The sequence below is a fragment of the Mus musculus genome, chromosome 2, assembly GCF_000001635.26.
Source record: "Mus musculus strain C57BL/6J chromosome 2, GRCm38.p6 C57BL/6J".
In the NCBI taxonomy this organism is placed as follows: Eukaryota; Metazoa; Chordata; class Mammalia; order Rodentia; family Muridae; genus Mus; species Mus musculus.
Genome location: NC_000068.7, coordinates 4158071 through 4184511, shown reverse-complemented (window position 1 = coordinate 4184511; position 26441 = coordinate 4158071). Strand labels below are relative to the sequence as shown.

Here is a 26441-nt window from a genome sequence, read left to right as displayed (position 1 = left end):
TTGGGATAAGAAGGAGAAAAATCTGCACAATTTTGAGATAGTTAATTCTTATTGAACTTCAGAAGGTTTGGTTCAAGATGTAGAGGTGGCAGGCTGTGCTTGGTTGACAACACGGATGTCATCTTAGCAGAAAACAGGTGTGTTGATGTATCCGAGGAAGATGGAAGCTTGTCAAGGGGTTTTTGAAACATTTTACTTGGGGATTGAAGCATCTAAGCAAAAAGATCACTTTATTTTTAAGTCCAGGGTCTTAAAACCGAATAGAGAAAGAAACAGTAAAAAAACAGTGATTGAGAATGTAACAGTGAGGTTGGAGTTCCATCACAGACAGAAAAGCACACATGGGTTCTTCATGTCTGGCCAGATGTCTCTTAACATTTAGGCAGCTCAGATTACAGGTAAGAGCACTGACTGCTCTTCTGGAGGTTCTGAGTTCAAATCTCAGCAACCACATGGTGGCTCACAACCATCCATAATGAGATCTGATGCCCTCTTCTGGTGTGTCTGAAGACAGCTACAGTGTACTTACATATAATAAATAAATAAATCTTTAAAAAAAAAAGAAAAATAAATCTCTCTTAATCAGCATTGAAAATTCATAGATCTGATAAATTTCAAGCTCTCAGAGATGTATCAGGTGTCAGAAATGATCGGTGGATGCTGCGTTTCCCTCCCTAAAGCTGGTCCTGAACCTCACACAACTCTGATTCGTCTGGCTGTCCTGAGATCTTTTGATGAATCTTTGAAAGCCAGTTTTGAATGTTCATAATTAATTAGAAGACAAGTGTGAGACAGTGTGGCAAAATTTTGTATAGCTAACAAGATTATTCCAACATCCCAGACAGGAAATGTCCACCTCCCCAGCATGAAACTCTCTCAGGACTGATACTATTCTCATATCTCCCTTCAGTAACTGTTACCTCATGACAATTCCAACTCAACCAGGGCTAGACACTAAATGAAGTCACCTGGGTCTGCTTCCTGACCTCCCTAAGCTACCACACAAGGGCACAGTTTCCTAAAGACACATTTTTGGCCTTGTTTCACATCAATTGAAATAGAATAACTATATTTGAACCTTTATACATTAAAAACCATCTTTTATGCAGGGATTTCTTCCCTATGCTCTGTGGAAGGATATATTCCAATTCTGAGACAAGATACACACAATACTTGTGGGCACATGAGCTTATGGGCTGTGCTTTTAAATCCATCATGAACTGCATGTGTTTTGAAGTTATGAAGAGAGTCAAAAGGGTTTTGCATTTGACTGAACAGAGGCCTCCTTGGTATCTCCCTCTCTTCCTTCCTTTCCTACTGAGACTTCTTTATTTTGTACTTCTTTATTTTTGCTTTGTGACTTGAAAGCTATCAGGACATAATGATTTCAACATAAATTGTTTGCTTAATATGAGTCTTAAAGTGATTAAAGTTGGGTAGAGGCACATGGTAATTCACACTATGCAGCCCAGAAGAATCTATTGTCATAAAACAGAGACATTCTACAGATGGCCCCTCCCCATCTTCTCCCATTCCTAGCCTTGATTTCTCTTCAGTAATCATCAATTGTGTGTGCATGTTTTCTCCTTCTGAATGCACGAGAGTGTATTTTCCTTACTTCTTGATCCTCTGATTTTATTTCTATGTATTTTGGTAATTCTTCTTCTTCTTCTTCTTCTTCTTCTTCTTCTTCTTCTTCTTCTTCTTCTTCTTCTTCTTCTTCTTCTTCTTCTTCTTCTTCTTCTTCTTCTTCTTCTTCTTCTTCTTCTTCTCCTTCTCCTCCTCCTCCTCCTCCTCCTCCTCCTCCTCCTCCTCCTCCTCCTCCTCTTCCTCCTCCTCCTCTCTCTCTCTCTCTCTCTCTCTCTCTCTCTCTCTCTCATACACACACACACACACACACACACACACACACACACACACACACACACAAATGGGCTTATTTTAAGTACTAAGTGTCTTTTTTTCTAAGAAGCATTTTGGAGCTGGGGATGTCAGAATACTCTGAACAGAGTTACTTCATAAACAACCCTGTACGCTCTTGTGCTCTTCAAGACAAGAGGCCACTGTGGGGTAGCTCCAACTCACACACAACAAACAAACAAACAAACAAACAAACAAACAAATTATTATGTGTTGTGCTGTTCATTGGTAATCCCAGCACCAGGGAGTCAGAGACAGGGTCCCTGGGGCTGGCTGGTTAGCCAGTTTAGCTGAATTAGTGACCTCCATGTCAGCAAACTCCCTGTCTTTTTTTTTTTTTTTTTAAGAACAGTGTCCTGTAGAGTGACAGTTGAGGTTGACCTGTGGTTTCCACATACACATACATGTGTTGTACCCTTCACATGAAGACATACATTCTCTCTCTCTCTCTCTCTCTCTCTCTCTCTCTCTCTCTCTCTCTCTCTCCCTCTCTCTCTCTCACACACACAGACAGACAGACAGACAGAGAAGAGGAAGGTGCCATGAGGGAGAGGGACCATGAGCCAGTAGAAGCAGCAAGTATTTGGGGTAAACCGCTGGGGAAGTAGTCAGTTCAGCAGATAGAAAAGTAGATTAGGGGTCACCCACAGGAATTGACAAAGCCAAATAAAATAACCATAATTTGAGACTCATTCATCTGTAAGCTAGACAGGGGTAAGTTTGAATTGGATCAACTGCAAAGACCACTTCAGTAACCCAGCAGATAAATTGAGATCCCAGAAGATTTAGAATCGATTGGAAAATGAATTGCTGTGTTTCCAACTAGCACTGATCCATGAAGGAACTGATAAACCCGTTCATTCATCCAGGAGTATTTATTGGCCACTTTCATTGTGACTAGCGCCTAGTCATATGCTAATAACACTAAAATGTTCAGCAAAACATTTCAGAGCATGGTGAACAGGGGAATTAGCTAATTCCAACTTCCTGTAAATATGAAGATGTATTTCTAGTTACATAGTAAGGTCTTATGGCCATCACTGCAAAATTAGTAATTCAATCTACATTGTTATTTTTCTGATGCTGCCAGAAATCAAGAAATTTTAACCTACTCACCATTGTTCTGAGCCGTGAGTTTGTCTGTTTTTTTTTTTTTTTTTTTTGTCTATTAACATGTTTGTTATTACCTTGTTGGCATTGTGATTACATACAAATAGCAAGAACAGGAAGACACAGACAACATCTAAGGAAATTTGAAATTTGGTAGTCAAAGACTAGGTATGATTGTGGTGGGAAATCAGAGCTGTGCTCACCATGGCATAAACAGCATCCTCCACTTCTTAAGTGGGTCATCTTAAAAATGGCCAAAATTGTATACTGAGCAGTGGGAGTTTCATTTTGTTTTTCTCAAATGATCATGAAAACTAAAAAACCAAACAAACAAAACAAAAAATAAACCAAAAACCAAAAACAACCTATCAACTAGTGCTTTTTACAAGAGATTGTTACGCTGAGCTTCTTGGTAAGCAGTCCTGGTCCAATCTAGAACATGATGATATCCACATTTCTGTGATTGTCCTACACATCCTGTAATCTGTTGCTTTGGCCTCTAATGTGTGTCATGTTCTATCAAACACTTTAGAAATAACATCCCATTGTGTTCCTTTCTATTTGTGCTAAATTGTATGACTGTATATTTTGGAGGGCATCTAAATGTAAGACTCCAGGATGCATAGACAGTATGAGGGAAATCTGTTTTTACAAAGAAGGGGCATCTGGCATCCCTCGGGCAGTATTATGTAGTACTCACTACAACCTGTAAGATGAATATGGTCAGCATCCTTAACACCGACAAGGATCATTGACCTGTACATGTCTTTTGTCCTAAGCATCAACCCTTCTATTTGAGACTTTCCTCCTTTCTCTTTTTGGTACTTTAATTATCTTGAGTTGATTTCCTCAGTCTGTCTTAGAACTGTCCATCTGTGGTCCAGTTTCCCTCTCTGTGTCCATACAAGGAAAGTAAAGACCATTGCATTATATTTATTAACCCTTTAATAACAGATAAGATGCTGTTGCTCCACTCAGCCCAGTGTATGTGTGTGTACATTCAGATATGTATATATGTATCTCTATCTATCTATCTATCTATCTATCTATCTATCTATCTATCTATCTATCTACAAGACTAGAAGTCTAAAGGAACAAGAAATTTGTCATTATCTTTTTCAGATAAAAGGCGGTTCTGGGAGTACTGAGGTCTGGCCAGAAGCCTGAGGCCACATGACAGGTACTGCATGGCAGGGACTCTGTCTACAGGATAATGGGAAAGACAATGAGTATGTATCTGAAGAGCTTTGTTTAGAATGAGAAGACAGATCCTGACATAAATGCCAAGGAGAAAGAAGAACGTGGAGTCAGGGAATGGAGATTAGGCAAGATTTCTGCACTTAGGTGATAGTACTAATTTTATCGGGTGCCTATGGCCCTGAACATGGGTAGAGAATTTGCTTGTAAAGCCTCCACCCAGAAGACGTAAGTGAAGACAAAGAAGTGTAGTGAATAGTCTGTATGTCCCAAAACTGTATGGTTATGTTGGGAGTGGCATCTGAGTTCCATAGCGGCAGAGGAAGGAGTAAGAGGAGGAAATGAGGGGGAGGACAAAAAGGAGGAGGAGAGGGAGGAGGGAGAGGAGGAGAAGGAGGAGGAGGAGGAGGAGGAGGAGGAGGAGTGCAGCAGCAGCTATTTATCATTATTTCATAAGAAAATGACCTGGACACATGGTACAACCTCCACACCAATAGTCCTCTGCTCAGCCTGTCCCTGTCACTCCCTGTTCGTTAGGTGACAGTCTCAGCCCAGGAACCACGCCCAGCATTTTCATCCTGCTTTGCCCTTTGGCACAAAACACCCTTCCTCATCCCTCCATCCAATGATGAGGTTCCAGCTAGTCCCCTCTGAAGCTGGGCCCAACCCACCAGGTTTCTTGTCCCAGGTATCCTTCCTGGGTACTAACCTAGGTCTTCTCCTCCTCTCTTCTACCCACAGGCCACTGCAACTGCAGGTCACTAATGGCTTCCATCCTCTCCAACATTTTATAACAGCTGCTTCCACTTCCTTCTCCACAATGTTTCCCACCATGAACTTGGTCAAATTTAGAGAGTGATATGAGAGAGACAGACAGAGAGAGAGAGAGAGAGAGAGAGAGAGAGAGAGAGAGAGAGAGAGAGAGATTCACATATACTACCAGTAGTTACTTATCTTTGGATCCTGCTATAGAAACAGAATTCAATAAAGGTTGATTGGCCAAATAAAATCTTACTTCCCTTTAAATATCACAAAGCATGTATTTTCTCTAACATACCATGTTCAAATAAAGGAAGAGTTATAAAAGAAGCTGGGTGACTGGCTTTTAACAGGATCAATACTATATGATAAAGTCTGTGTTACAGACAGGAGCATTACAAGAAATGAACAACAGTATTTTAAAGCAAAACTGCTTCGAAAAGAAAATATTTAGTTTTAACTGGAATTTTCCACTCTTTCATTAAATCCCTTGAGTGTGTTTTCTTTCTGTCTGCTGTAATGGTTATTCAAGACATGCACATCATTTATGTACACGGGCTGATGATCATCTGTAAACCGTTGAGCCCAGGTTTTCTAAGCGGAGTGAGCTGTTAAGGGAAACTGTCAAGTGATTTAAGTAAAAATCTGACTGAGGAAAACGCTGACCATTCAAAAGGTACAGTCTCATGGTGGCTGCCTCTCAGAGTGTACTGTCAAAACTCCAGAAAACACCTAAAAGAATTAAGAGAGACCATAGCATCAAGCTCTGTGCCCTTAGCTGGAAATCTGCGCTGGGATGTGGATTTGAAGGATTTGCCTAGAATACACACACCAAAAGCAATGCTTAGATTTTCCTAAGCATCTAAGATATTATGACCTGGGAAGGCATCTTAGATGTTACTCTAGTGTCCTCATTTACCAAAAATGGGTGTGGGGGGTGGGGTGGGAGAGCGTTCTATAGATAGGCAAAGACAAGCACTTTCAGCTAGGTAGTATTTTAATAGTCAATTTAAAAAAAGCCAACCCTCCTAAAATGTATAGACTTGCACTTTTTCCTACAGTTGGCTGCCAGCACATTGTTTCTGCAATGCAAATAGCGCCCAGGGATGGGATGATGGCTTCGGCGGCTTCGTCAGTAATGTGCCCACTATGCAAGCATGAGGACCTGAGTAGATTCCCAGGAGCCATGTAAAACAAGGCGCACAGGATCACATGTTTAAAAGCCCTGTGATGGAGATCAAAGAGAGGAGAATCCTGGAGCTCTCTGGCCTGCCAGTCAAGTCAAACTAGTGAGCTCTAGGGTCAGTTAGAGACATGTCTCAAAACATAAGCTGGAGAGCGATTGAAGACATTCAGTGTGGACCTCCAGGTAATATACACTCATATAGCCACACCTGCATGAACACGTGTGCATGTGTACACACAAAACGAAGACAACACACACACATGCACATTAAAAAAAAACCCAAGCTTGATTTAAAAAAATGGACATAAGATTTGAACAGATACTTAGCTAAAGAGAACATACAAGTGGCCAATCAAACATTAAAAAATAAGCAACACCATGAATCACTGGGAAGATGCAAACCAAAGCCACAATGGGCTACTACCTCATAGCTATTAGGAAGGCTATGACAGAAATGAAAAAAAATAAATAAATAAAAACACTATCCTGCAAGGATGTGGAGAAATTGGAAAACATGTTCTCTTTTAGTGGGAATATAATGTGCTATAAGAAATAAATGGTGGTTCATTAAAAAGGCAAACCAAAAAATTGAAAAAAGAATTTCCTTATAATCTGGCAATTTGCATATATTTCCCAAAGTTGAAAGTAGGAGCTTATGGGGACATTTGTCTATACATGTTCATAGCACCATTGTTTCTACAGCCAAAGCACAGAAGCAGCCCAAGTGTTCCCCCATCATGGGTGAGTAAAACAAAATCCTATATGCAAATGATAGACTACTATTCACATTGACAGGGAAGGGGAATCTGGCATATACCACCAAGTGAATGAGCCTTGAGAACATGATAGTAAATGCAATAAGCCATTCACAAAGGGATCACCAATTGCTGTGTGGTCTCACTTATAGGAGGCACCTGGAGAGATCATATTCATCAAAATAGAAAATAGACAACTGCCCAAGGATAAGTGGAACAGAAAATCAGCCCTGGAAACTGTTCAATAAATACAAAGCTTTGGGTTTTGCCAAACAGATGGACAGTGCTGATGGTAACTCCTGCTGCAACTCTTTGTAATGTCACTGAATTGCACACTAAGATAAGAAGTGTAGGCTAACTAGATTTTCCACAATTAGAATAAAAAATAATTAAATGAAGTACAAGTGTAGATGTGATCATTGATCTTCTCCACTGTCAAGTTCACAGGATCTATAATAACATAAAATACAAATTTCTGGGTGTATTTATGGGGATATTTCCAGGAAGATTCAGTTGAGAGGAGAAGACCTGCTGTGAAAGTGGGCTGGGCCTTATAGTAAATGAAAAGGTATGAAAAAGAAAGCAAGCTGAGTGCCAGTATTCATCTATCCCTGCTTCCTGGCAGTGGATGTGATACAATGTGACTATCCCTGCTTCCTGGTTGTGGATGTGACACAATGTGACTAGCTGCCCTATAGCTCTGCTACCATGCTCTTTTCACCATGACTGACTGTGTCCCCTCAAACTGTGAGACAAAATAAAATCTTCCTTCTTAATAACCCTTGACAGGCATTTGTCACAGCAATGACAAGTTACTAATACAATATGATCGTCTTCATGACCTGAGGCAAAGGGGCAGGACTTAGGACAAGCTGGAGTAAGCCTCTCCAACAGGGAGAGGCTAAGAGGAGAGCCAAGTGTAAGGGGTGGGGGGGGGGGATACCACCTCTCTGCTCTTGAAGGTACTCAGTGTTTCCCAGTTTTCTCATCACAGGCTAGCTGACAGTCAAAAAAAATATCCATTCTTAGAATTTCAATTTTTTTTGACTCAAAGTTGTATTAAAATGAAAATCATAGGACTGGAGAGATGGTTTAGTGGTTAAGAGAACTGGCTACTCTTCCAGAGGATCCAGGTTCCATTCCAGGTGCCCATGTGGTGGTTAATCAGAAAGGGTCTGATTAATTTACAATTGTCTATAACTCCAGTCTCAAGATGTCCAACACTCTCTTCTGGCTTCTATAGACACTCTGCAAGTGGTGCATAGACAGACATGCAGGCAAAACACCAATGCACATAAAAAATAATTTTAATTAATGAATTAGAGCTACAGTGCAATCCCACCAGGCATTGGCCTTTGGAGGCCTCCTCTGAGAATTTGGCTGTGAAAGAGAGGAGAGACAAGAAGGGAGGACAACAACTGCAAAATCAAGAGTACACTCACCCAAAGAGCTCCCTCCTATTCCCTCACTCTTAGGTTCTGATGCACTCTGTATTATGGTCAGGCAAGTCTCTTTGCTTTGGATGCAAAGTTTGGATCTATCAGCTTTCAGCCCACAAATTAAAACTCACCAAACCTCATGAGTCTCTGCTCTAAATAACGCCACTGACAATATCTATTTGTATTTCGGTACTGCAGGATTAAGCCTGGCTTTGTGCTCATCAGTCAAATGTTCCTTCACTCAGCTACATCTCCAGTCTTTAATGTATGTATCTTTACAGCCATTTCATGAATAATACCCGTGCATTTGCCCATGTTTAAATATTGCCTTGGGACAGTTTATACCACTCAAAAGGGGCCTCTCATGCCATGGTACCCTGTAGAAATTTGCTTTGCCTTGTAGGATGCCATCTACAAGCCTTCAAGAGATGGGGCAACTTCTCAAGCCTGGAGTCAAATAGGTGGTTGGTTTAAGGAAAGAATCTTGATTGCTTCATATGAAACTTGGCTCCAGAACAGGCAGTGAGGAATCCTGGAAGGGCAGCAAAACTGTGGAGAGGTCTGAAGGGGTCACAAGAAAGACCAGAGACTGAAGTGACCAGATGTAGGCAAAGATGCGAAAACGGGCTCTAGGAATTGAGAGGTCCTTTGGAACTGTCTCTCACTGCTCTTTTGTTTAACCGAGACCTGCAGAAGCTGTTGGTGGTTGATTAGCAGAACAAAGGAATGAGCGAGGGTCACTTTAAAGCTCACTTCTGGCCAACATGGAGAAAGGTGGCCAGAAGTGATATATAAAATATAAAGAAACAGGAAGCAGAGCTTAACACTCAGGCACAGAAAGACAAAGAGAGGAAGCACCAATGGCACCCACAGGGAGGGTGACAGCCATATGGCAGAATTGTTAAGTAAGCAAGAAAGTCACAGGAAAGGAGAGTTCACATCCATTCCATTGCTGGTGTAGAGCCATTTAGGAGAAATCATTCCTTTAGCCCTCCTCATATCAAACATCCAGTTCTCTGCTCTTTATCAACATAACACATGCTAACATTTCCTCATGGATGTAAGAACCGAGTTCTATTTGTAAAGTATTGGGAAAGTCTGTGTCTCAGATCCCTGTACTGATCTTTAAGAGGGTCATGAACAATGCCCAATGAGGATATGTGACCAGAATATGGCCCAGGAAGGGTGATTAATAATAATAATAATAATTGTTGTTATTATTATTATAGCACCCTACTTGCTCCGTCCTAGTCAGGCTCAATTTCATATATGCGCACATTTTTGTTTCGAGATTAGGGTCAAATTTTGTACCCCTGGCTGATCTTAAACTTTCAACATGGCCCAGGCTACCCTTGAACTCATTATCTTCTTGCCTCAGACTCCAAAATACCACGATTATAGACAGGAGTTACCTGGCTTAGCAGTACATAGAAAGTTATGTCAAGGCTGATTTGCAGGTATTAATATTTTGATAGCTATGTCAAAAAATTGCTTTCACTATTGTAGCTGAGAAGACGGAGGCACAGGTGCATTAAACAACATCTCCAGGGGCAGAAGCTGGTGATTGGCTCAACGTTGATGTGAACCTGAGCTTCTTAGATGTAGGAGACATGATTTTAATATGTCATCAATATACCATTGTCCTGAGAGGTTGAAACTGACCCAAAGGGGGGAATGGGTATTTCATCCTTCAGATACAAGGGTATAGGGCATCTATCATACGGTACACAGAACTTCTCTTTATTGAATGAGATTATTTTTTTCATTAAAGAATAATGATGTAGACTTAGTTTGCCACAGGATTTTGAAGTTGGATCTGTGATGATGCTTAGAATACTTTCTTTTTTTTTTTTTTTTTTTTTTGGTTTTTCGAGACAGGGTTTCTCTGTGTAGCCCTGGCTGTCCTGGAACTCACTTTGTAGACCAGGCTGTCCTGGAACTCAGAAATCCCCCTGCCTCTGCCTCCCAAGTGCTGGGATTAAAGGCGTGTGCCACCACGCCCAGCTAGAATATTTTCTTAACAATCCAACTCAGAAATGAAAGAACCATCTCAAAATGCTTAGTGTTTCTGAGCTCTGCCTATTGCTTAGCCCTGTGACCTTGGGCAAATTATTGAACTTCACCACAACTAATTTTCTCATTTCTGTGATGGGGATCCACCTAACAGAGTCACTTAAATAAGGAACAAGTAGGTTGGTGTGTGACCAAAGCCTAAGAGGTAATGGATGCCCAATCAATATTAGCTCTAGAATTTGTCACCTGTCATCTATTGTAAGTAGCAGCCACAGAAGAATATGATTTGAGATGATAGGGTATATATAACACAGTAGTATAACTAGTAAAACAATATCTAGTTTGAGTGTGATCTCTCTCTCTCTCTGTATGTGTGTGTGTGTCTTGTGTGCACATGTAGGCTAGAGGATGAAGTCCAGTGTCTTCCTCAACTACTCCTCCACCTTACCTTTTGAGACAGAGTCTGTTACTCAATCTAGAGTTAACTGACTAGGAGAGTCAGTAGCCAGTGAACCCTAGGGACCTTACTGTCTCTGCCTCCCCAGTGCCCAGATAATAGAATATGTCTCCATGTGTGATTTTGACATGTGCGTTTGGGACTAAACTCCAGCCTTCATGTTTGTACAGCTATCGCTTTAATGACTGAGTTGTCTCCTGGCCCAAATACTTAGCGTTCCTATCAACTTTCTGTTAATTTTGCAGTTGTTGATATTCTCCAGACCTCCTCTGTCCTCCTCTTAACCCCTCCTTGCTGACCATGATCAATAATGAGGTCACTGATGAATTTCAGAATCTTGGAAATCCAGTAATTTGTACTCCCAGAGCTGTCTTGAATTTTACCTTCCAGAGTTTGTATTTACAACATTAACAACTCAATACAGATCTGTCTTCTACGTAATATAGTTTTCAGTTACAGGCCCATGTGGGTCAAATTTCCCTCCTAAGAACAGGTATTACCTATTGGGGACAGACCTATCCATGTCTTCATCTTAAAAACCTTTGTCCTGCCCAAGTTACATAGCACATTCTAGACACGTGAGTTGGGAAAAAAATGCAGATCTGTACCTAATCAGTACAGGAAAATGACAGAGTAATAACTTAATGTAATGCTTAATTACAGTAAATATGTAATCATCTATTTGCTTAATTTCCTGTTTCCATTTGCAATATTCCATTTTGCTTTAATAAGCATACTATGCATGGTTTTTATTGTAGTTACTTGAACTCCTTTTAGGACAAAATGTACTAATGAGAAATAAACAAAGGTTAGGATCAGAGAAGTGATTTGAAAAATGACCTGATTTTGTAAATTTTGGAAGCCAAGGCTATGTTGACTGGTAGAACTGCCAACCTGCAGTTGAGTCAAATTGAGCAAGACGCTAAAGGTCCAGTATGGGTCAGGCCATGCCAGATGGACGATCATTTTGTTCTTACACTAGCAGCATTGCATGCTGGAAGCAAAATGCAGTGGGAGACGAGATATCTCATAAAGCCTGTGGGCTCTAGGCCCACAACTGCATCAGTAGAAATCCTGACTCTTCCATTCTCTATGGTTGGAAGGTAGTTAGTTAGTCACTGTGTCTGTGCCTTCACCTCCTTGTCTTGAATGAAATAATGGTTCACTTTACTCCTACCATAAGGTGTCTGAAGATAATGTAGTTCCAATATATCTCAGTCACTGTTCTATTGCTATGAATAGACATCATGACCAAGGCTTAGTCCATTATCATCCCAGTGAGCAGCATGGAGACATGCAGGCAGATGCTGGAACAGCAGCTGAGAGCTGCATTCTGATCCTGGGCAGAGTGGTAGAGACAGTGAGCCTACACTTGACATGGGCTTTTGAACCTTAAAGCCCACCCCAAATGACACACTTCTTCTAACAAGGCCACACCCACTCCAGCAAGGCCACACCTCCTAATCCTTCTAGTTCTTTCAAATAGCTCCACTCTCCAGTGATGTAGATTCAAATACATGAGCCTATGGGTGTGGTGCCACTCTTAACCCTACAGTGATACATCCTTGCCCAGAGCAACACGCTCATGGTGTTGGCTATTATACCACCACAGAGGGGGATCTTCTGTGTAGTAATGTGCTGCATTAAAGATATTGATTCAGAACTATGCAGAAGTTGTCAAAGAAAACTCAGTTCTACCAAACATTTGATGGGTGCTTGAATTCTCCTACCATGCCTGAGTCTGCAACAAGGGGTCAGACAATAAAAGAAACTAAAGTACTTGGATTCCCCTTCAGGATTCAGGCTCAGAGCATACACAGATTTCATATGCATAACCATGTTATTGTGTTTATCTCTTTTGTAGAAGTCGTCATTTAGTCTGTCAACAGGGTCAACTAAAATAGGATCACCATGCTCTCAGCCAGGGCTTTCCTATGTCAAGAGAACAAAGGCAGGGAAGACACTTCCAAAAACATTCAGAATTAAGAAAAATCTTTTAATACTACTGCTACCACCACCACCACCACCACCACCACCACCACCACCACCACCACCACCATGATCACCGTGCAGTGGTAGAGACTAAAGCCCAGCACCTTACACTCGCTATGCGAACACTCTATTACTGGGCTGTATCCAGCCCCTCTTCAATGTTTTTAAAAGAAACAAAGAAACTCCCTCCCCCATTATTATAAAGACATTTTGATCCAAAAACACATAGCTTTAAAACACAGGGTGAGACCTTATGGTGTTCGTGCAATTTATAAATTATTAGGTTGGTCTTAAGATTTTATTCTCTGTACATACACAGACATATAAGATAGTTCCACACTTTAATTACAAATGAGTTGCGATGTGTGATTATATACATTCCGCTGAAAACAAACCTGATTTACACACCAGAACAAGAAGCAACAAATTCTCATCAAGATGTTTCTGGGAACTCACAATTGCCGTGAGAAACTAAAAGCCACGTTCTGTATGTTTGTTTATAGTGTTAGGAATTGAACCCATAGCCTCGTACATGCTAGGCAGTGCTATACTGCTAAGTTACACAGAATCAATCGATACTAAATGCTTGAAAATTTATCATGCATTACCTATTCATAGTCCAAGCGTACACTTTCAAGGACTTGTGCTTACACCAAACACTCATGTCCTTGAAGTACATGGATTTTAATAAAAATAAATAAATTTATAAATCTACCAAGTGACTGGTATTGTACATTAGTGATATTTGAAGCAAAGAAATAAACCTTTAAGTCCTCCCTGTGCTGGTTAGCTCTCTCCATTAACATAATGCAACATAAAATCACCAGAGATGAGATTCTTAGTGAGGGAGTAACTAGTTGAGGCTAGCCCCTGGAGGATTGTCTTCATTGCTGGTTGGTATAGGGACAGTGAGGCCACTGTGGGCAGGACCATTCCCTAGGCTAGGCCCTGACTTGTGTAAAAATACAGAAAGAAGAATAAAAGAAGGACGGGGGCAGTTATTTCTCTTTCCTTGATGTGTTTAAGGTGATCTGCTTCAAGCTCCCAATCGCCTTCCTGGATGTAGGTTTTTAAGGAATAGGAGGATCCTTTTTCTCCCCAAGCTACATCTGTCAGGGCATTTTATCACAGAAAATGAAACTAAACACACACACTTCCTTTAGTCTGCTGGCATCTTATTTCCTACTCGCAGGAAGGATCGGTGCTGTGATGACACAGGGACAGTTAATGACCATGCAGTACATCCTTAGATGGCATGCTAACCCCAGCCAGCTCTCTTTCCTCCAGGCACCAGGTTCACACTGTGTGTCACAGAATGAAGATGATGAAACTATCTGGGGCACAGCCATACCCCAGCCTGTGATCTGCTGAGAGTCAGGGGCTTCACCTCCGTTCTTAGAGGCAGTTTTGCTTGTGCCAAGCAGAAACGGGGCTGATGCTTTTGTTTTGCTCACATGTTGCTGTTTTTTTTTGCATATTGATAGGACCAAATTGTGCTACATGATTTCCATATGCAGCTAATGCACCCTTTCGTGTGCCCCCTACCACCCCAGTCTCCATCTTCTCTGCTGCTCCAAGGGATTCCTCTGAAAATAGTGTATGCTCTTCATTAATTAAAGACCTAGGGGCTCAGGCAATGGTGCATTTTTCTCTTTCTCTATATACGTTCACTCTGATACCTATCCCTCCTCCACGTCGCAGAGAGCCCGCCGCACTTGATCGCAGGTGGTTTCCTAGGAAACCCACTCACAGCCAAGACCCCCACACTGCACATTTCCATTCCCTTTCCTCCCTCCTCTTCCAATAAGCGCTGGCTAATGAAACAAGGTAGAAACGCATCAGCACTTTTAGAAATTACTCCACAAAGGCAGGTTACCAATTCCATCTCCATTCATGGAAAGACCATGTAATCAGCAGACTCCGGGCTTTTATCTAGAGGAAACACCGTTTAGAATTGCAGCTGCCAATCTGTGTGCTGGATGTGTTACATGGTCAGAAATTGTACATGCTCCTGAGAGGCCAAGATCGGGGCAATTTCCTGACTGCCCAGTTTTTAAAGTTCCATCCAGAAGTTGTGGCTATTTCTATTTGCTGGGGCCTCCTGAGCATATCAGGGGTGGGGAGTATACTTTGAATCTGAAATGTCCCCTCTGGCTCATGATTCGAATGGTCGGAGCCCAGCTTATGGTACAATTTTGCAAACAGTGGAGCTTTTAGGAGCTGGATCCTGCCAGGGAGGAAATAGACTGCTGGGGCAGGCCTTTGAAGGTCATGTTCCCACCCCTGTCCCAGCTGAATTCTCTGCTTCTTGGTTGGCACCATCTGAATAGCTGCTCAGCCTTGTGTTTCTGCCACGAGGACTAGGTGACTCCACCAGGCATCCCTTGCTACAGAGAGAGGACTGCAACACTATGAGACCATAAGTCTTTGCAATCCTGTCCTCCCTCCCTTAACTTGTTCTGTTGGGTAAATTGATGTCAATGATACAAAAAGAAATTTATACAGATGGTCTCTGCTCATTGTAGAAGAAGGAAGGTCTGGTGGGAAGAGTAGGCCTTTGGACCATAAAAACAGCTTCTCCCCCTTTCCTCAAAGCCCCCAGGGCATGGTTCCTAGGAAACCTGTAAGCTCATATTCTGGAGATGTCTTTTTCCCTTCTTTCTTCCTTATCTTTTCCTCTGCTTTGAGAAAACCTCAGGCCCCATTGCCCCTCAGTTGACAGACATTTTCACTGTTTCCACAATGCAAAAGTGGTTGGCAAGACACTTCCTACCTCAGCAACAAGCTCTCAGAAAAGAGGCTCACTGCATAAACACCATGCTTCCTGAGCAGGTCATAAAGCAGCCATGGGTTGGGGAGAAGCTCAAAGGTACAGCTATCGACCCTTACTCTATTTCTCATGGGAAGCTAGAATTTGCTGGAAAAGAAATGAGTATGTGATTAAACCAGAGCCCAGTCACATACTTCATTGGAAAATTCAAAGAATTATTCAGAATACTTAATAAAAAATAAAGAGGGCAAAGAGGCCAGGGCACTGGCCTATGAGGAATAGGAAGCTCACAGGCAGAATTAATCTTCAGTGTGCCTTCAGGCCTGGAGTTATTCTTCAGGCAGCTTGGCTTCTGCTGGGGACATCACCAGCTCTACATCTGTCAAAACAACATGTCTGGCTTCCTTATCGCACAAGGCTACGGACAGATGCACTTTCAAAAAAGTTCATGTATGACAAAGGTCACCTTGGGAAGACAGAATTACAAAAACTTGTAACTTTAATTTTTTCAAACCTTATTTTTAATGATGGTTCTTAAATACTTTAACCTCCCTTTTAGCTCACCACCCACCAGAGATAGTGGGAAAGAAAGGATACGGGGAAGTGGACCTGTTTAGAAAGGTTCTTTGATGCAACGCATATTTGTGTTGTCTGGGGTCCACAGTTCTGTTCACAGGTCAGCAGCGGCAGCTCCATCCACTCACGAACACTTCATGAATACACCAGTTTGGATATGCCGGTTTGGTAGAGTCAGGATAACAAAAAGGAATCAGCCGTGGTGGCACTGCCTGGCAGAGACAGCCAGGCCTCAGCCTCATCTCGAGGCAGCAGGAGGGACCAGGCGAAATGCCATGAGAAGTTTTCAGCTGTGCCTCTCTTAGGGAAGTGAAGACGAGAGACCCACAAGTGGTACACAGCTAGCTCTATAAGCAAACCTAGCTCAGCCTCTGTCACTGTCCACTGAGTACTATTTATATCCTCCAAACATCACGTGTCCTCCAGGGTCTTGCCTTGCTTCAGCAGTGTGTCTGTCTCAGCTGATATGACTCTGCAGATCAGCCCAGTGGAGGTGGCAAGAAACTGCAGCACAGCACCAGAAGTTTCCTGGTGAGTTATTCTCTATGGAGTCCCACAAATGCAGCTCAACTCTGCAATGTAAGGCGGACCATGAGTGTTGTTGGCAAAGAATCCATCATCACGTTTCCTTTCACCTGCTTGCTTTAGCAGAACATCCTTTCACGCATGTCTGCTTCAGCAAATCCTTCCTTCATGGGTTTGCCCCAGCAAAACACCATCCAACCGACTTTCCAAAGCTTAAGTTTCCACTTCAAAAACCTAACCCTAAAAGTGACATTTCTTCTTTCCCAAAAGCGGTGCCAGTGGTCCCTGCACCACTAGGGAGAGTGGAGTTCTCCCTAGGGCTGCTCCAAGCCTGTGAGTGAGGAGCCCTCAGCAATGGCTGCAGATGGCCTGCCCACAGAACACAGCAGTGCTGCTGCAGCCCAGGAGCCCGATGACAGTGCTGCCAGACAGGCTGAGCCTGTACTGAGGACAGAGGAGGTGCAGGCACCCGTGCTGACCATGGACAGCAGCATCTTCCTAGATGATGACGGCAACCAGCCCAGACCTGTGACTCGCTTATTCCGGAATGTTGAGTTTGTGCAGGGTCTGCCACCAGCTTCTTCATTCATCTGGATGAGCAGATGAGATTTCAGAAAAATGCACTTCAGAGCCAGAGATGATGAGGATGGTGATGCAGAGGTGGAACGTGAGGAGGAGGATGCAGCAAGTTTTAAGATTTCCACCTGGCCTCCTCAAAGGAACATGTTCTTAATTGAATGTAGCAAAATCAACATCAATGTCACCAGCACGGACACACGGTTCCTATGGAAGGTTCCTTGTGACAACAAGCTGCTGCCACCAGTGCTATGCAGATCTTTTCCTTCTTTCATAGACAAACATGCACAGGGAGATGGGCAGTGGGAAATAAGGGAAACTCCTGAGGCTGTTGGCTTTGGTAATACAAACTCACTTTCCATGCCAAGCTGCTCCCGGAGATGAACTTGGTTTCCTCTGGAAAGACTCTTGCTTTTGAGTGAAGCTGGTCATTTACTGTGGAGTTTTTGCAAAGTACATAGGAGAAGGAAATAAAGTATATTATAAAAAAGTAAATAAACAGCTGACTGAGGGGATAAGGAGATTGCTCATTGATCAACGTGCTTGCCATGCAAATGTAAGGACCACAGGAGACAGGATTCCAAAATCCATGCAAATGCTGTGTGCACATGGTATCCCATCTGTAAATCCAGCACTCGGGAGGCAGAGACAGAAGATCTTTGGAGAAAAACTGATAGCTAGAATAAACAAGCCTTCAAAGCCTAGGTTCAACAGAGACATCCTGCCTCTATGAAAAGGCATGAATATAGTGGAGAACCATGTAAGAAGATGATCAATGTCAACTTCAGATCTCTACGTGCATGTGCCTCCTGCATGTGAATGCACACACAGTCAGCCTTACTATGTGCAATATTATGCTAACCACTTCCCTTTTTCCAAACATGCCGAGGCTCTGCTAACCCACCCTTCTGCTCTACTGCTGTAAGGTCAATATTTATATTTGATATGTAGCATATCAAAATAAAATTTAAAACCAACAAGCACATACAAATAAAATACAAAGGATGCTTGATAGGCAGCTTGATTGTACTGGTAAAAAAGATAAGAGGGAGCAAGTGTCTGCTTCTGATTCCCTTGTGGAGCCTACATGTGTGTGTGTGTGTGTGTGTGTGTGTGTGTGTGTGTGTGTATGTGTGTGTGTGTGTGTGTATGTGTGTGTGCGTGTGTGTGTGTATGTGTGTGTGTGTGTGTGTGTGTGTGTGTGTGTATGTGTGTGTGTGTGTGTGTGTGTGTGTGTGTGTGTGTGTGTTGAATGGAGAGAAGAGAATCCCCAGCCCGGAAAGACTGTGTGAGCAGCAGAGATCTATACCTCCCTGTCAATGCACCAGGAAGTAGAAGGGCCCAGGGAAAGATGTTAGCTAGCATGGGACTCTTGGGACTTGAGGGGCACAGGCCTTTGCAAAGTTGGATAGAGGGAGAGAGCCATCTGCCTTCTAGTTTGCAGGGCAGACAATGAGCTCTCAGTGGTGACCGCAGAGGATTGTGGTGTAAGAACATGCTGAATAGTTTTATGTCGACTTGGCATAAGCTAAAGTCATCTGTGAAGAGGAAACCTCAATTATGAAAATGTCTCTATAAGATCGAATGCTCTAGGCAAACCTGTAGGGCATTTTCTTAATTAGTGACTGATGGGCTGGTGGTCCTGGGTTCTATAAGAGCGCAGGCAGAGGGAGTCATGAGAAGCAAGCCAGTAAGTAGCCCCACTCCATGGCTCCTGCCTCCAGGTTCCTGCCCCGTGTGAGCTCTGTCCTCACAGCTTTTGATGGTGAACTGTTTGTTACAAGTTGCTTTTGGTCACAACTTGTAATTAGTGGTTCATCACAGCACTAACAACTCTAACTAAGACAAAGAGTTTTCCTGTTTTCCATGTGCCCCATGAGAAAGTGGGGAAACTGAATTGCCTGCTTAGGCAGAGATGAAGATTAAGATGCACACTAATTAATTTTAAAATGATAAAGTAATGAACATCCTCACACACTTGGGTTCATAGGTGTAAAATTCACATCTGCTCCAGACAAGAGCTCCTGCTGTGTGTTCCTTCCGGGTGCTTTGTCTGGTGGTGCACTTCCCTCCCTCCTGCAAAGCCAGTTAGCCAGTCTTGGGGTCACACATCCTTGTGAGAAGAAGATCCAGGGAGATGGGAAGGGGTGGTATATATCAGTTATGAGTGTGGAAACTCCCATTCTGCACTCACAACAGGTACTATTAATCAATCAATCCTTCTGAACACACGCACAAGGGCCCCAGGCAGAACAGCCTCCAATCAGACCTGGTACAGAGCAGGAACGCCATTTGCCTTTTCTGGCACTGTGTGCAGCTCTACTGGAGTGGAGAGTATAGAATTATGTCTAAGCAGTCACTGTCAATGGGAGCTATCCAAGAGATTAGACCAGACGACAACAGAATCTGGGAGAAGTTGCTATCTAGTGTCTGTTCCCACTTCCCTGGATCTTCTTCTCACAAGGATGTGTGACTCCAAGACTGGCTAACTGGCTTTGCCAGAGGGAAGTGCTTAGAGAAGATTTGAGGGCAGGTAAGAAGGGAAAATCTTTCTCTGCCTCTGATTGCCTTGTTTGAGCTGCCACTCTACCAAACTTAGCTCCTGCAGACATCCCTGCTATAATTCTGACTCCAGACACATGGCTCTAGCTTCTGCCTTTGGTACCCTTCCTTCCTGGCTGGAGGTCAAAGCTGCCTGCTAGCTCCATGTTCTCCTCCCCTCCCCTTCCCTCCCCCTGTCTTCACCCCCCCCCTCCGTAGTATCTTAGCTCTCCCGGCACATAATTAAAAGATCTGCATATGAAGTATTTCTTTGGGAAATACCTGAGCATGACTCTAGAGAGGTTGAGCAGAGAGGTTCTTTCTCTGGACTACAAGCTCTCTAAAATTTTGATCACTTATGAGCTACAATAGAACTACAAGGTGATGAAGAAAAACAGGGTCTCTGTCTAAGAAGGGGCAAGCAGTAGGCCACCAAGCATATTACTTCACATGCTCAGGATTGTCCTTGTAGAGATATCTATAAGACTTAAAAGACATATCAGCCCTATCCATTAATCTCACTTAAGGAATATATGGATCCCTTCCAAGGCAACCAATTACCAGCTCATCCAGTGCTCATTAACTTATTTTTGTCTTAATTATAGCTCCTTAAATATGCATAATTATTAAAAACTAATCTCCTTAAAGTTCTTATAAAATTGTACAGTCTAATAAAGTTCAAAAACAAACATATATAAAGTGAATACAATTCAAACTAATAGCATGGTGTAGCTGTGTGATGATGGGAAGACACCACCACTCAGGTGAGTCCATTTCTGCCTGACATTTGGTGGATTGTTTTGAGTGTGGCATTTCTATGTCACTGTGTTTCGGGTAGAAAGTGAATTCTTCTATTATTTCTTTTCTCTTATCAAACTAGAAAACTCTGTGATTCTCCAGGTCTATGTTTGGCAGAGAAGCACCATTTGTATTAGATAAATCTCTGGCCATTTTTCTTTGGCATGAAATAAATATGGTGGATCATGGAATCTATCAAGTTTCTTTGCACCATTTTGAGTTTTATGTACAGAAAGTCAACTTAAGTGACCTCTGATTAGTACTTGGTGGTTGGTGCCACATGCAATGCCATTCATACTCATAGGCACGAGAGTGAAGACATTGACAGCAAATGTTACTAAAGACTGGGGAATAGAGTCTTGGTAAGGAATAATAAAATCTTTTATTTTTAGGACACGATAAAACAAGTACAGTAAATGCATTGTACATAGAAGTATTCATACTTTCTGTATATGTGTGGACATGTGTGTACATGTATGTGCACATGAGGTGCCTACGCATGTGGAAGCCAGCCCTTGGGCTGTGGTCACATGCTGCTTTGCTGAGCTTTTATGTGGATCTTGGGAATCTGAAATCAGGTCCCCATGCTTGTGGAGCAGGCCCTGAGCTGTCTCCTCAGCCGCACTCCTCCTATGTGTGCATCGAGGCACCTGCCACAGAAGAGGGAAGGGAGGGTGTCAGTGTAGAAACCAAGACACCAATCTTAACCATTGATGTCTCTGGAGAGTGATTTAATGTTGGGGTGCCTCTGCCTCGCAGCTCAGCAGTTCCTCTCCCTAGTGGACACACTAGCAGACTTGTTCATGTGCTTCAGGAAACGTGTGTATGTGCCGTCACAGAAGTATTGTTTGTAATTTTGTAATGGAAACGTCTGCCCACAGGAGGATGAATCTATGATTTGTGGTAAGATTGTACTCACACAATTTGTTCAGTGGGGAAAGCAAATGGACGTCAGCTACGTATATATCCATAAGGTGACTTTTACACAAAAGTAATGAGTGAGATGAATAAACTGCACAGGGGACACACACACACACACACACACACACACACACACACACACTTAGGCTACCATTCTTGAAAGCACTAAAACATATATAATATCAGTTTCATTGAAAACATTTATAATAAAATATCCATAAAAGTAAGAGGTGATAAACATTAAATTCATGATTGCTGTTTCTTCTGGGAGGAAAGGGAAGGTGCCCTTTAGTCTCCTGGCAATGCTTTATCCTTACTGGCCAATAATTTCATAAACCTATATTCTTCATATGGTCTTACATGCTAAAAAATGGCAGATAAAACACTTAAGCAAATTAGTCATTTTTCATAAAACCTATTTCTGCTTAGGACACATTGTAGTAGCACCTCAGTGCTTTGCTAGATCCCCCAGATGTTCCTGGGACACAGCTCATAAAACTGAACATAACCCTTGTTTCATATGTGTGTGATCCCCGTGTAAAATGATGATCTGGGGCTTCTCCTTCTGCTGAACGACATTCCTGACAAGACCTTCTGTAGCTACGACGATGAGGTCACAAGGTAGAAGCATGTTCAGCTTAGACAAAATGTGACATCTTTAAGAGAGGCATGTAAGGAACATAGTAAAGAGCTACTCACTGTACACGCAGCCTGGAAAGTACAGTAGCCCCCTTCATCTGGGGATATACTTCAAGACACTCACTGGGTATCTGACCCCACATACAGCCATAATATGACTTCAATGAATCTGATAACTGGGATGCCTAGTAAAGTGTGTGGTGTATACTATGTGTATACTCTTGACAAAGGCAGGACTCCTTCTGGATGGGACACAGTAGGATGGTGCAATATTTCAACCATGCTTATGAGATAAAAATTATAAATTATTTCTAGACTTCTATATTTAGAGTTCTTAGAACATGCCTAATTGCAAATATGACTTGGAAGGTGAAACTTTGGACAGTGAGGAATCATATAAGTAGAAATTAGTTTCACTAGTTATAGTGGTGTGTGCCTGTATCCTATCAGGAAGGATGGATGGAAGGAAGGAAGACCATTTGAACTCAAGATTTCAAGGTCAGCTTGGGCAACGTAGTGATTTCCCTGACTCAAAAAACAAATCAACACAGGCACACACACACACACACACACACACACACACACACACACACACACAGAGAGAGAGAGAGAGAGAGAGAGAGAGAGAGAGAGAGAGAGACATACTCAGGTAAACAGATACAGACACACTAAATATATATCTAATTAAAAATCTACAGAGACCAAAGAGTACCAGACTTTCTACAAAGATAATAGAGGGTTATTCTATTCTCAAGGGAACGTTTTGTTCAGGGAAGAACTTTAATCTTGCTCAAGTTTCATAGTACCCTGCCCTGTGTTTTCTAAGGTAGCATTGCATACAGCATGTTGCTATGAAATTATGGGAAAAATTATTAAATTTCAGTTTTCCAATTTTTGAAATATATGAGTTTGTGCTCTTTGTGTAAGATAAAGGAGACTAACAGAATCTTCCAGAAGGCATCTTTATTCCTTGGAAGGCACGAAGTTATTGCCATTACCACAATTCTCCTTGAATATCAATGTGGGGTTAGTTTTTCCAATTACTATCATCCACTTGTATTAAAATTGTCATACTTCCTGAGACGTAATCTGGCCTCAGAAACAAACTCTTGTCTCCAGCTTCCAGCTTCTAGAATGTGTCCCCCCCTCCTGCCCCCACTTTGTTTTCCAGGTGGAAAGTGCTCTGTTTTGCTGTGATCTCTTTGTTAAACCTTTCCTTGTGGTTTGTGCTGTCTTGACAGAAGGAAGCCTGTTTGTTGCCTAACTCTCAGGAGGAACATTTAATGAGTCCATGTTGGATGGATAAATAAGTGTGCTGCAGGAATGGCCTGTTTCATTTTGCTACTCACCAGCTTTGCTGCCTTGCTCCTTGCATATGTGTGTGTGTGTGTGTGTGTGTGTGTGTGTGTGTGTGTGTGTGTGTGTGGTTTTTTTGAGACAGGGTTTCTCTGTGTAGCCCCGGCTGACCTGGAACTCACTCTGTAGACCAGGCTGGCCTCGAACTCAGAAATCCGCTTGCCTCTGGATTAAAGGCGTGGGCCACCACCCCCGGCTACATATTATATATTAACATGTTAGTATGCCTATAATAAGCATTTGTGTGCTGTTATATCATATGCATTTACTATTTTTCTATCTTCAGATTTTGGTCAATAATGTTTTGTAGGGCTGAGTATGTATCTCAGTGGACCTGTGCCTGTTCAGCATGAGGCCCCAGGTTCAACTCTTAACAGAATAAAATTATTTTATATACACAAAGAGAAAGCACACACAGGTGCACTTTGTTTTGTAATGATCATACAAATTGGCAGCTTTCCTGGTTTTAACTGGTGTACTTTCTCTACATAGATATCCTGGAGGTAGGGACAGAAGGCAAGCAATTTTGACCATTTGCCTGGAGTAAGTGCAGCTATGCTTTATCGAGAAAATAGCCCTTAGCTTTAGCAAAATGTAACACCATCAAACACTTTGGAAAGTGAAGTTCTGAATATTAGTCTAGAAGATGACTCCCCATCCTAAGGTGAATGTTGTTTTCTAGTTATGTTTTTCCTGTATCCAATCTCATACCTTGGCAATCATTAAAATACTGAGTACCTCTTAACATTACTCTGAAAGGAAAGAATAAGAAAAGACCTATGCACAACTTGTCCCAGAAACTTCTGCATCCATGACCCCACAGTGTGGAATCCGCCTGCCTTATCTGGAGATAGTTCTAGACTGACCTAAGCAGTTATTCTGGCGACACAAGATCTGCTCAATTCTTGGTATTTATGGAACGCCTAAGGACTCTTAGATAACTTCTGTGTCACCAAGGGCTTGCAGTCCTGGTGCGCTACACTGTGTACTCTGTGTCTAAGGGGAATGAGAAGATAGCGTGAAATTGGCAGTCCAGAGGCTCATTGCCCATTGCAAAGAGACATACAAACGAACATGATCTTACGTGGAGTATGCCGAAGACCGGAAAGAAAGCAAACAGAGCATGCTCTAGGGACACAACTCGAGAAAGTTATCTCTGACCTGTAACTGAAGAGCGAGTTTGAGTCCTCAGACTGGTGGACTGGAAAGGAGAGGCAGTGGTTGGTCTGGGTAGAACAGCGCCCACTAGTGTCTGGAGGGCAAGAGCTCACAAGATGCTGTTTCTTTTAACAACCAATGAAAGGACATCGAGAGCCTTTTGACAAAAATGCAGGGTTTTTCTCCCCACCCACACTGCCCCACCTCCTCGGACTGGCAGAATCAGTATCTCAGGAAGAGCGTCCTGGAAACTGCACTTTAAAACACTCAGGTGATTTGGGGCACTAAGTTAAGCCTGATTTGCTCATGTCAAAAGTCAAAGGGAGAATGAAGTGGGATAGGACACGGTAAGCAAGGAGATCCTGGGCATCCTAGAAATCCAGGTGAGGCACAGACTCTCTCATGAGGGTTCCAGATAGTGGAGTGTTAGGGAATAATAAATAGATGTCTCAGGGGTTGAGGGGTGGGGAGCAAACTTCTGGGATCCTATCTACTCTAGGGGAGATTGCTGTGAGATAACCCACGTCTTTCCTACAAAGACTAAAACCATAAAAAGGAAAAGCTGCTGTTCTTTAATTGATTTGGATACCTTTAACTGATGCTGCTCGATTTTAAACATTCCATGTGCCATAGTCATTTGTTGAGAAAGGGTTTATTGTAATGAGCACTGATTTATGCTGCAATGGTATCTGCTTTCCCCTAAGCCCCTGGAGCTGCACAGTGACAGGTGACAGGTGAAGACCCTACCTGGCAGGGAGCTCACGGGTAGGTGATGCTGTCCCTCCTCACTTCAGTTACATCATATGAAAGACAGATCATCTGTTTTTACAATTCAGTTCTCAGGAGGACAACTTGTTCCAAACACGTATCATGAGTCTGAACTTCTGTGCGTATTTACACACCTAATGTTTTGTACATTCATACTATTATTATATCTATTGTGGGGGTCTGAAACCTGCTGGTAATGAATGGGTTTGCTTCTCATAATGATCCAGGATATAGGTCCTGTTATCTGGAGCTGGAGAAATGGCTCAGCGGTTAAGAAATATTGCCCTTGCAGAGGACCCGGGTTTAGTTCCTAGTATGCACAATGAGTGTTTCCCAAGCACCTGTAACTTCAGGTCAAGGGGATCTGATGGCTTCTTATGGCCTCTACTGGCACATGGTATGTATAAATTTGCATCAAAACATGCATAAAAGTAAATAAAAATTAGATTTTATTATTGTATTTGTTTTATATGCAAGGAAATTGAGACTCAGAAATGCCATGCTACAGGAGGTGACACCTAGAGTCTGAACCCAGGTAATTTAACTGGAACTGGATATAGCACCCTGCTCACTGTCTCTTTAGTAGGTTCTATTAGTGTGACTATGGAGAGTCTCCCCCAAAGCCCCTACAACACAGGCTTGCTCCTACTGGTAGGTGGATGGAAACTTTCAGAGGCAAGGTCTAATGGGAGATTTTTAATTTCCTTTCAGGGAGGCCTTCAAGGGTCCTGTGGAATCTTCTTTTTGCTTTTTATCCTTGCAGTGAGGTGGACAGCTTTTCTCTACCCCTACCATGATAGGTGCCACAGTCCCTAGAAAAGCAGCTCCAGGAGATCACTGGACCTCCAAACCTATGAGTGGAATGAACCTTTTTCTCTTGACAGTTTGTCATCCTAGGACACTGTCACAGTAACGGGAAGCTGACTACCACAGGCAAATGTAACCAGATGAGTAGTGCCGTAGCCTCAACTTCCTTTGCACACCC

The 26441-nt window shown here is 42.5% G+C and overlaps 1 protein-coding gene and 1 pseudogene across 3 annotated transcripts in view; one reads left to right on the top strand and one right to left on the bottom strand.

Annotated features, from left to right (window-relative positions):
* Frmd4a (FERM domain containing 4A) overlaps nucleotides 1–26441 on the bottom strand; it is a 596394-nt gene that overhangs the window by 429532 nt on the left and 140421 nt on the right. The window lies entirely within an intron of this gene.
* Gm52544 lies at nucleotides 15675–17659 on the top strand (annotated as a pseudogene).